The following is a 12109-nucleotide window of genomic DNA, read 5'->3' on the forward strand; positions in this document are numbered from 1 at the left end:
CACACCCAGCATATTCTTTATTCTACAAGGTCTCACTTAATTTTGGAAAGCCTGACTAAATAGCTAAGGCCCAGCCATAAACCTGCGATCCTCCTATCTCAGCATCCCAAGTACTGGGATTATAAGCATGTGCCAGACACCCAGTTTATTATCCTTTATTATGATTTAACTACTTGGTGTTTTGTTTCCTCCCCCAACAAGACTACAAATTCTCTTCCTATCTCAATGCCTTGGATATTGAATGCTAAATACATGCTAACCAAAGAGAAGTTTGAAAGCATACTGAGTGTCCTAGAGTAAAAGCCTTCACCAATGCAGAAAGAAAATACAGTTCTGATCACCTGTACAACCCTGTCCTCTGAATAAATAGGAAATTACATTTACTGAGCACATTGTATATGCTAGAAAAAAACACTGCTGCCAGTTACACAAGAAGTAATTCATTTCATCCTCACAACATCACCAGTTTACAGCAGGTATACCATTTTGTGAACAAAGATATGGAGACATGGTAAGATTAGGTTATTTCCTTGAGGTAAGGGCAGCTTAATAAACTGGGATTCAAAAAGGCTAGATAAACCAGGCATGGTGGTGCATACCTGAAATCCTAGTACTTGGGAGGCTGAGACAGGATGATCAAAGATTTGAAGATAGCCTGGGCAACATAGCAGGATTCTCAGCAACCTAGTGACACACTATTTCAAAACAAAATAATAAAATAGGGCTGGTGGTATACCTTGTAGGTAGGACGCCTCTGGTTTCAATTCCCAGTAAAACACACACACACACACACACACACACACACACACACACACACACACATATTCAAAGCTAGTATACATTCTTCTCATTATACAAATAACTACAGAAAATATTTGTTCTATTTGGTTAAGAAAAAGTTTTATTGTGGGTTTTGCTATTGTTTGATGGTACTGTAGATTGAACCAAGGGGTGTTTTACCTCTGAACTATACCTCCAATTCTTTAAATAAATTTTCTTTCTATTTTTAAACAGGTTCTAACTTACTATGTGCTGGCTTTGAACGTGGGCCCCTTCTGTCTCAGCCTTCCAAGTACTGAGATTACAGGAGTGCACCACCACATTCAGCTTAAGGCAAGTATTTTTATCTAAAATTTTCAAATTGTAAATCATTAAACTTATCACCTTATAAATAATTCAAAATATGTGAATAAAGTGGGAAACAATGTTGATGAAGAATACACGGTTGACTCCTAGATGAGAAAGAGCACCTCTTCAGAACAAGTTCTCTCATCGCTGTCTAAGAAAATATAGTGTCCGTGACTATGATGGGCAGGATTAATGACTCCCCCTTTTCTTTGCTGCAACAGCACTCTATTCACAGGACTGCTTCTTAGCATATAGCAACAGTTTAAAATAAGCACAAATTCTTATTTAGTATTATACCACATCTCAACATTTTCATTTGGCTTCATCTTGCAACATATTAAAAACACACATGAAGTGCCTACTATGTGCCTGTAGTCAAGCTAGTTGCAAGATCAAAAAATGAATAAATATAAGCCCTATCTTCAAAACGTTTAATCTAGATGGCAGCAACTCTACTTTGTACTTCTAAAATTCTATGGCCTTAAAGATAGGGTTTTAGCCTTAGGAAAATTCAAGTCACCTAGGCAGTTAAATTCAGCTGCCCGAATGAACAGTTCTCTCTGTAAGCAGACATTCAAATTCTCAAACCTATCTCTAGGATTAATGGTTCTAAGTACAGAATAATTATATGTGAAGAAGGTAGGAGAGCCGTGGAAGGGTGAGAAGGAATGTTCCCAACAGCTGCAGAACACTGCACCTGTGTGGCAAACACTTCTGCATTTCATCATCAGCTAGACTGACCTAAATATGGACAGGGTGAACAAGACATTCTTTTACAACACAGTATTTTGCCCATTTGTTCCCTGAACATTTTCCAATTGTTTTGTGGCTTTATTAAATGTACATTCATTCTACACAACAGCTTATTTAATATATACTTAACAAACTAGACAAAAATATCTATAGTCTAGAGATGAAGCTAAGTCTATTATCTGTCAGGATTTAAGTTACACAGCTGTATGCATTTGTCAAAACTCATCTAATAGTATATTAAAGACGTAGACATCTTACTATATGTAAATTTTACCAAAAAACCTTACTATAGTTAACAATATGCATTAAGTATATAAGGGTAAAATATCTAAGACCTTCAACTTATCTTAAAAGTATACTTTTAAGAATGATGAATGAGCCGGGCATGTTGGTGCACGCTTGTAATACTAGCATTCAGGAGGCTGAGACCGGAGGATCGTGGTTCACAGCCAGCCTCAGCTACTTAGTGAGGCCCTCTGCAACTTAGTGAGACCTTGTTTCAAAATAAAGAATAAAAATAGGGCAGGGGGTATAGCTCAGAAGTAGAATGCCCCTGGGTCCCATCCCCAGACCCGTTAAAAAAAAAAAAAAAAAGAGTGATGAATAAAATATTTACGGTAGACAATTTGTCTACGGTAGAAATTTGTCTAAAATGTTTTATAATGTTAGAGGAAAATATAAATTAAATGTATGTTTTGGTATATAAATATATAAAAATAAAGCAAGAAATGTTTGCCAGTGATGCTAAAATCCTAGTAGGTCAGTTTTCTGTCTGATATGTGAGAAGTTTTGAAGATACTACTCAGTCCCAAAAATAAGTAAAAAGTTGAGCAAACTGAAAAAACAACAATTCATCTTAGATCCACAAGTGAAATCACAAGCAAACTGCTACCATCCAAATTGGACAGACCACCCAGCAAATACAGAGAACCACTACAGAGAATCGCTATATACCTGAACAAAAACACATAACTACTTCCAAGTAGACACCATTGAGGGAACCAGAGCCAAGGCGAAAAAAGCTGAACTATAACTGACATATTGTTGGCAGTTCAATGTGAACAGCTCTGAGAGGTAAACACTCCAGTGGGATGCAGTCATAGAGGGGCCCTTCATTTCTGTTGAGATCTCCAGGAGCTTTATCAGATCCTCAAATTGAGTATCAGAAAAATCACCATATACTTCTTTGGGCAACTTTTTAAATATGCCAGTGAATTCTGTTTATAAATGTGTCCTCAGAAAAAGACTATTTAACTAGAGCTTAACCTATTGGGATTTTATCAGAGCTTAACTGCTCTGGGAGAAAGAAAATATCCAGCTCCAGCCTTTCAAAGAGACAGGAAATGCCCAATTCCAGTGCAGTCTAGCCATCCTGTCCCACTTAAGGGGTGAACAATCCAGAGGTACAGGTACTCTAGAAAACTGAGACCTAGTCACAGCATACTAGAATGCTCCCCAGCCCAAAGCACAACTCATCACATTATTAGGCTCACAAACTACAATTCCTTTTACCTAGGTTATCATGTCTGGATATCAAGAAAAAAAATTACAAGACACAACCAGGTGTGGTGGTGCACGCTTGTAATCCCAGTACTTGGAAGGCTGAGAGAGGAAGATCGCACAGGTTCAAAGCCAGCCTCAGCTACTTAGTGAGGCTCTCAGCAACTTAGTGAGACCCTATTTCTAAATAAAATATAAAATAGGTCTGGGTAGTGTAGCTTAGAGGTAGAGGATTTATCCCAGTACCACATACAAACACACAAATAATTACAAGATACAATAAAAGTCCCAAAACATAGTAGGACAAGACAAAGCAAGTATCAAAACCAGAATCATATGTGGCAGGGCTATTGTAATAATCAAAACAGGAATTTAAAACAAGTATTATTGATAGGCTAAAGGATATAATGGATAAAGTAAACTGTGCAAGAAGAGACGAGATGTGAAAATTCTAAGAACCAAAAAGAAAAAGAAATGCTAATGATCCAAAGGTCTGTATCGGAAATAAAGAATATCTTTGATGAGCTTGAATAGACACACCTGAGGAAACAATCGCTGACCTCAAGGAATCCTAATGAAATCTCTGAAACTGAAAAGCAAAGAAAGAAAGAGACTGAGAACAAAATATCTAAGAACAACTACAAAAAACAAAACATTCACAAAGTGAAAATACCAGGATAACAGAGAAAGGAACAAAAGCAATATTTCAGGCAATAATTGCAGAAAATTTTCCCAACTTATTGTCAAGACACTCCACAGACAAAGTGTTCAGAGAAACTAAAATGGGATAAATGCCAAAAAAATTAATAAAAATAAAATAAACACTTAGGCATATCATTTCAAACCACGGATGAAGAAAAACACTAGAAGACGGGGAGGGGGGGATTAACCCACGGAGGAATAAAAATGAAAACAACAACCGGAGCCGGGTGTGGTGGTGCACGCTTGTAATCCCAGCATTTGGGAGGCTGTCACTGGAGGATCGTGGTTCACAGACAGCCTCAGCTACTCAGTGAGGCCCTCTGCAACTTAGTGAGAACCTGTTTCAAAATAAAGAATAAAAAATAGGGCAGGGGGTGTAGCTCGGAGGTCAAATGCCCCTGGATTCCATCCTGAGATCTGCAAAAAAAAAAAAAAAGAAAAAGAAAACAAAACAAAACAAAACAAAACAACAACCGGGCATAGTGGTACACATTTGTTTTATATTTTTTTATTTTTTGCTTTTTTTTGAGAGGGGTGGTACTGGGGTTCCTGGAAAGTATTCTACCTACAGGCTACACTTCCAGACCTATTTTTATATCTTTTTTTTTTTTTTTTTGAAACAAGGTCTCTTAAGCCAGTGAGGCTGGCTTCGAACATGCGTGATCCTCCTGTCTCTGCCTCCCAAGCGCGGGGATTACAAGCGTGCGCCACCACATCCAGCCTTGGTGTACACTTGTAACCCTAGCATTTGGGAGGCTGAGACAGGAGGATCACAGTTCATAGACAGCTTCCGCTACTTAGTAATGTCCTTTGCAACTCAGCAAGACCCTGTTTCAAAATAAAGAATAAAAAATCCAGCTGGAGGTGTAAATCAGAGGTAGAATGCCCTGAATTCCATCACCAGTATCACCAAATAAAAAAGACAACCACAGCATACAAAACAGATACCTGAATACCAATTTTTGTTGTGGCACTATTCACATCAGGCAAATTATGGAATCAGCCTAGGTAACCATCAACAGATAAAGAGAATATGATTTATATACACAATGCAGTATTATTTAGTCACAAATAATAATTAAATCATACCATTTGCAGGAAGACAGATGGAACTGGAGATCATATTGTTGAACAAAATAAGCCAAACACAGAAAGATACACACATTGTTGCCTATTTTTCCATGTGAATGAAAGACATATCATAGTATGGAAATGTTACAACCCACTAATCTGTACAACTTGTATGTTAATAATAAAAAGAATGATATCCAACTTCTCTGAAGCCATACATGTAAGAAGAGAGTGGAATGAAACACTAAAGTGTTGGGAGAGAAAAAAAGCCAACAACCCAGAATTCCATACCCTGAAAAACAATGCTATTGAAGTTAGAAGAAACAGACTTTTGTCAGAAAAACTTGAGAGAAGCCAGGCGTGGTGGCACAAACTTGTAATCCCAGCATTCGGGAGGCCAAGACCTGAGGATCCCGGTTTGCAGACAGCCTCAACTACCTAGACCTTCTGCAACTTAGTGAGACTTGGTTTTAAAATAAAGAATAAAAAATAGGGCATGGGGTGTAGCTCAGGGGTCAAATGCCCCTGGGTTCCATCCCCAGAGCCCCCCCCAAAAAAAAAACTTGAAAGAATTAGCTGCCAGAAGACATTTTGAAAAAAATGTTAAAAAAAAGAAATGTTAAAAAAAAATCCTTTAGAGCCGGACATGGTGGAGCATGCTTGTAATCCCCACGCTTGGGACGCAAAAAGAAGGATCGCGCAGGTTCGAAGCTAGCCTCCCTGGCTTAAGAGACCCTGTTTCTAAGTATAAATATAAAAAATAGGTGTCTGGGAGTATAGCCCAGAGGTAGAAGGGTTCCATCCCCAATACCACCAAAAAAAAAAAAAAAATCCTTTAGAGAAGGAAAATGAAATAGGTAAGAAACTCAGACCTATAAAAAGAAGAAGGAAAAGCATCTGAAATGGAACAAGTGAATGTACAATAAAAACTGTTGTGTTCCTAACTGACTTAACAGATAAGGCTGGTTCAAAATAATAGTAACAATGTCTTTGATTATTTATTCTTGTATTCATATATAAGTATGCTTACATATCCTTATGAAGAAATAAAATAGGAATAATACAAAGGAGAAAGGGTAAATTAAGAATATTTAGTTATTCTAAGGTAGCTGCACAACCTGTGAGGTGGTATAGTGTTTTGTTGTTGTTATTATAGGATTAGACCCAGGAGCGTTCTACCCCAGCCCTTTTTATTTTGAAACAGATTCTTAGTAAGTTGCTGAGGGTATTACTAGGTTGCTCAGACTTACTTCGAATCTGTGATCCTCTTGTCTCAGCTTTCCAAGTAATGGGATTACAGTCACACACCACCATACCCACTAATACAGTGTTATTTGAAAGTGGACTTGCAAACTGGGCATGGTGGCACACGCCTGTAATCCTGGCATTTGGGAGGCTGAGACCAGAGGATCGCAGTTCACGGACATCCTCACTACTTAGCAAGGTCCTTCACAACTCAGTGAGACTCTGTTCCAAATATTTTTTTAAAAGACTAAAAAATAGGGCTGGAGGTGTAGCTCGGAGGTACAATGCCTCTTGGGTTCCATCCCCAGTACCACAAAAAAAAAAAAAAAAAAAGGAAAGTAGACTTGCATTAGTCATAAATGTACCTTGCAAATTCTGGAGTATCAAGTAAAAAAGAAAACACAACTAATATGCCATGAAAAGAAAAAAAAGAACCATATAAAATGCTCTAACCACAAAAAGCATAAAAAAGTAAAATATAAAAATTGAACCAAAGGACAAGGGTAACAAATAGAAAAAAGGATAGAGATCTTTGAGACTTCCGGGAAGATGGCAACGGAGAATAGCGGGGCTTATGAGCCCCACTAACAACCAATCTCTATTACCACAAAATCAGCACCTTTCATAGCCAGAAAACACCATCAGCAGAGAAACAAAAAATGTAATTACAAGGGACAGAGAAAAAGAGGGCTGGAAAAACGAGACACCAGAAAGAAACCAGACTGTAGTGCTACGGCCGCAGCACGAAGCGGCAGGCGCCATCTTCCCTGCAGCACCAGGCCCCAGAGAGGAGGGGGACTCAGAATGGAGCTCAGAGCCACAGAGGAGATACACCGGCCTCATACCAGAGGATGCGGCAGCAGCACCTTATTGCCAGCAGCAGCGGCGAACTCACCAGACGGCTCCAGACCAACGCACTCAACAGCCCACCAGGCTCCAGAGAGGAGTGGCGGACAGCAAGCCGAGGTGAGCCGCTGCGGAACAGCCGGGCAGGATTCGGCAGATTTTTCGGCGCAGGAAGCATCTAAAGCTCCCAGTGGCTGGGCTCAGCACAAGCTGCAGGGAGTCAGAGCGGAGCTCAAAACCAGAGAAGAAATACGCCAGCCTCACAGCCGAGGGCGTAGCAGCAGCGCCATATCGCCACCGGCGGCAGCAGCAGCGAATTCACCGAGTCCACTACAGCTTCATCTGCACACTCAACAACAGTGAGTATCCAGAGCACCTTAAGTGAAGTCGTAGTGACCCAAGGGAAGAACCCAGAGAAGGCACAAACTTCCGAAATCATGGTAAAGAGGAATAACAATGGAGCAATGAATGCCCACAACCCTACAACATCAGAACCTGATAAAACAGAAATTCAGAGATTTCTAGAAGACCAAATCAGTAGAAATAATAGAGGTGTTTCGTAAAGAATTCAGAGAGAGCCAAAAAGAGATAAAGGATGCAATTAATCAAGTAAAGGCCTCAATTCAAAGTACAAACAACCGATTAGACCACATGGAGAATAGAATCTCGCTCTTTGAAAATCATTTAAAAAATGAACGCACAGTTTCTAATTTAGAAAAAAAAATCCGACAGCAGGAATCTGACATTGAAGAAATATGGGCCCATTTTAAGAGAGCTAACCTAAGAATAATTGGAATAGAGGAGGGAAAAGAAGGTGAAACCAAAGGGATCAGTAATATCTTCAAATAAATAATACCAGAAAATTTTCCAAACATAGAGCAAGAGGTCGATACACAGGTCCAGGAAACTTATAGAACTCCCTTTAGACAGGGTCAGAGAAGAGGATCCCCACGCCACATAATTGTCAAAATGACCAATGTGGAAGCCAAGCAGAGAATCTTAAAGGCAACAAAAACAAAGGGCCAAGAGACATTCAGAGGCAAACCAATTAGAATCACTCCAGACTTCCCAAACCAAGTCATGAGAGCCAGAAGGGCTTGGAGTAACATATTCCAAACTCTGAAAGAAAACAACTTCCAGCCAAAAATTTCCTATCCAGCAAAACTTTCTATCAAATTAGATGGGGAAATAAGAAACTTCCATGACAAACAGAAACTGAAGAAATTTATGTCTTCAAAACCAGCGCTAGAGAAAATACTCAAAGAGATTAACTACAAAGAAGAAATAGGTAACACACACCAGAACCAGAGAAACAAGATTTTCCATCCAACAGACAACTAAGATTGGTTAGTCTTTTACCTATCTCTAAATGGTATTGTTTGCCTTTATTGTTGTTAATTTTTAGGATTTCTAGTTGGAATATTAATATACCTTCAGATATAGCATTTGGAAATATTTTATCCCATTCTATCAGTAACTTTTAACTCTGTTTACATTGTCTTTGGATATACAATATGTTTGTTTTTTGTTTTTTTTTTTTGTTTATTGGTGGGTTTTTTTTTTTTTTTTTTTTTTTTTTGGTGGTACTGGGGGTGGAACCCAGAGGCTTTCTACCTCCGGGCTATACTCCCAGACCTTTTTTATATTTTATTTGGAAACAGGGTCTCACTAAGTTGCTGAAAGCCTCACTAAGTAGCTGAGGCTGGCTTCGAACCTGTGCAATCCTCCTGTCTCAGCCTCCCAAGCATGGGGATTACAAGCGTGTTTTTATTTTTTAGGGAGTTTGTTTACCCTTTTGTTGCCTGTGCCATTGAAATCATATCCAGAAATCACTGCCAATTTCAAAGTTGTGAGGTTTATGACCCAGATTTTCTTCTAAAAGTTTATAGTATTAAGATTTATATTTAGGTCTTTTATCTATTTTGAGTTAATATTTGTATATAATGTTAGGTAAGGGTTCAATTTTATTCTTTTTCACGTAATTATTTTTCAACAATATTTAGTTAAAAGATAATTATTTCCTCCACCAAATGTTCGTGGAAACCTTGTCAAAAATAACTTGACAATATATGGAAGAATTTATCTCTAGGCTTTTAACTCCAATGGTTTATATATCTCCCTTTATAACAGTACTACACTGTTTCAATTATTGTAACTTTATATGGTTTGAAATCAGAAAATATACATCTTCTAGCTTTGTTCTTTTTCAAGATCGTTTTGGGTATCTAGAGTCCATATTCCATAAAAGGATATATTTTTTGTGAAAAATAAATATATGATAGTTTCACCTTAAAAAGAAAAAGAAATATTCTCTGGTAAGAAAGAAAGCAAAAAGAAATGTTGAAATGTTATCTTTAAGTCATCAAAAGCTTGGTATCAGACAAATGAAACTGTTATGTGAAATTATCATCGTTAATTTTGGATAAATTGCTATAATACTAGATGTCAACCACTAAGCCAAGCATGGGAAGGAGGGATGGGGAGGGAATGGGGTGGGGATCGGGTAGGGGTTAACTGGGCGATGTGTGCATGTATGTCTACAAAAGTATTATTTTTATCCCATTATGATGTATGAATACAGTGCACCAATAAAAAAATTAAAAAAAAATAGAAAACAGTAACAACTATAGTATAAACTAATCAAACTATATCAATAATCACTTTGAACATTAATAGTCTTAATGCACTAATTAAAAGATCAGAATGGATTAAAAAACAAGACTTGAGTATATGTCATCTACAAGAAACTCATTTTATATACAAAGACAGAGATAGATGAAAGAGACAGAAAAAGCTATACATGCTAACACTAGTACAGTGGGAGTAGATATATTAAATTCAGATAAGGGAGACTTTAGATCAAGAAAAATTATTAGGGATGAAGAGGGCATTACATACTAATAAAGGGGTCAATTTTCTAGAAGACAAAACAAAACTTAGTGTGGACATCCCTAACAACACAACTCAAAATGAGATGAAAACTGACAGAACTGCAAGGAAAGAGAGATGAATCCATTACAACTGAAATCATCAACACTTCTCTACAAAAATGAACAAAACCAGCCATCAAAAAAGCAGTAAAAACATAGGTGAACTCAATGACACCATAAATCAATTTGATATACACTATACACTAATTTATCCATCAATTAATGAACACATTAGGAAAGACTTAAAATCAGTAAACTTCTACCTTACAATAACTAGAAAAAGAAAATTAAATCTGTTGTTAAGCAAGAGAAAAATGGCAAGAACTAGAGCAGAAATCAATGAAACTGAAAATTTTTAAAAAATCTATGTAGAAAAAGAAATGAAACCAAAATTTGGATCTTGCCAAATCAATAAAATCGGTAAGCCTTTCTAAGAAAATAGCAAACATTACTAATATCAGAAATAAAAAAGGCACATCACAACAGTTCCCACAGACACTGAAAGAAGAAATATTATGAACTCGATGTCCTAAAATTTGATAACCAAGATCCAATTAACCAATTCCCTGAACAACACAATTTGTTAAACCTCACAGAACAATCTGAACATGCTCCTATCTACTAACTAAATTAAACCAGTAATTAATTCATCTTCCAAAACACAAAGCCCAGACAGGCTCACTAGAAAATTCTACCAAACTTGAAGAAAAAAATTATACCAATTCTCTACAACAATATCCTTCAGAAGATAAGAGAAAGCCAGGTGTGGTGGCCCATGCTTGTAATCCCAGCACTTGAAAAGCTGAGACTGGAAGAAGGCAGATCTAAATCAGCAATTTAGCAAGGCTCCCAACAATCTAGTGAAACCCTGTTTCTAAGTAAGAAATTAAGCCGGGGGTGATGGCGCAAGCTTGTAATCACGGTATTTGGAAGGCAGAGACAAGAGGATCTCACAGGGTCAAAGCCAACCTCAGCTACTTTAGTGAGGCTCTCAGCAACTTGGTGAGACCCTGTTCCCAAAGAAAATATACAACAGGTCTGGGAGTATACCCCAAAGTAGAAAGCCCCGGGTGTTCCATCCCCAGTTATCACCCAAAAAAAAGAAAGAAATTAAAATCAGGCTATGGGTGAGCTCAGAGGTAGAATGCCTTTGGGTTCAATCCCCAGTACCAAAAAAAAAAAAAAATTTATATATATATATTTAACTCATTTTACAAAGCCAGCTTTACCCTAATACCAAAACCAGTCAAAACAGTACAAGAAAACTACAGATCAACATCTTGATAGCTAAAAATCTTCTACAAAACAGCTAATCAAATCCAACAATGTATTTAAAAAATACAAGTGGTATTTATCTCAATCATATATGCAGGGATGGCTCACCATTCTAAAATCAACTAATGTGCTATCACATCAACAGATCAAAGAGGGGGAAAAACCACAAGATGATATCACCAGATGAAGAAAAATCTTTTTTTTGGGGGGGTGGTACTGGCATTCCTGGAAACCCTTCTACCTCAGGCTACACTCCCAGACCTATTTTTTATATTTTTATTTGGAAACAGGGTCTCTCTTTTCTTTTTTCTGGTTGACACTGGGGTTCCTGGAAGCCCTTCTACCTCCGGGCTACACTCCCAGACCTATTTTATTTTTGGAAACAGAGTCTCTTAAGCCAGCACAGCTGGCTTCTAACCTGCATGATCCTCCTGTCTCCGCCTCCCAAGCATGGGGATTACAAGCATGCGCCACCACGCCCAGCCAAGAAAAATCATTTTAAAAATTCTCTGTAGGGACTCTAGACAAAGGAGAAAAAACCTAAATGTAGTGAAGGAGGAGATCTGAGGGAGACAGGAGGGGTAGGAAGACTTGAAGAGGAAAACACCTCAATGGTCATGATGTATACACACAAATTTTTCAAAACTAATCAATGTGTT

The 12109-nt window shown here is 37.8% G+C and overlaps 1 protein-coding gene across 1 annotated transcript in view; it reads right to left on the minus strand.

Moving 5' to 3' along the window:
• Positions 1-12109, minus strand: part of LEMD3 (LEM domain containing 3) — a gene marked incomplete at both ends in the record, with an annotated part of 61202 nt that overhangs the window by 26682 nt on the left and 22411 nt on the right. The gene's annotated exons all lie outside the window — the stretch shown is intronic.

Source organism: Muscardinus avellanarius (assembly GCF_963383645.1).
Source record: "Muscardinus avellanarius genome assembly, chromosome: 11".
Classification (NCBI taxonomy): domain Eukaryota; kingdom Metazoa; phylum Chordata; class Mammalia; order Rodentia; family Gliridae; genus Muscardinus; species Muscardinus avellanarius.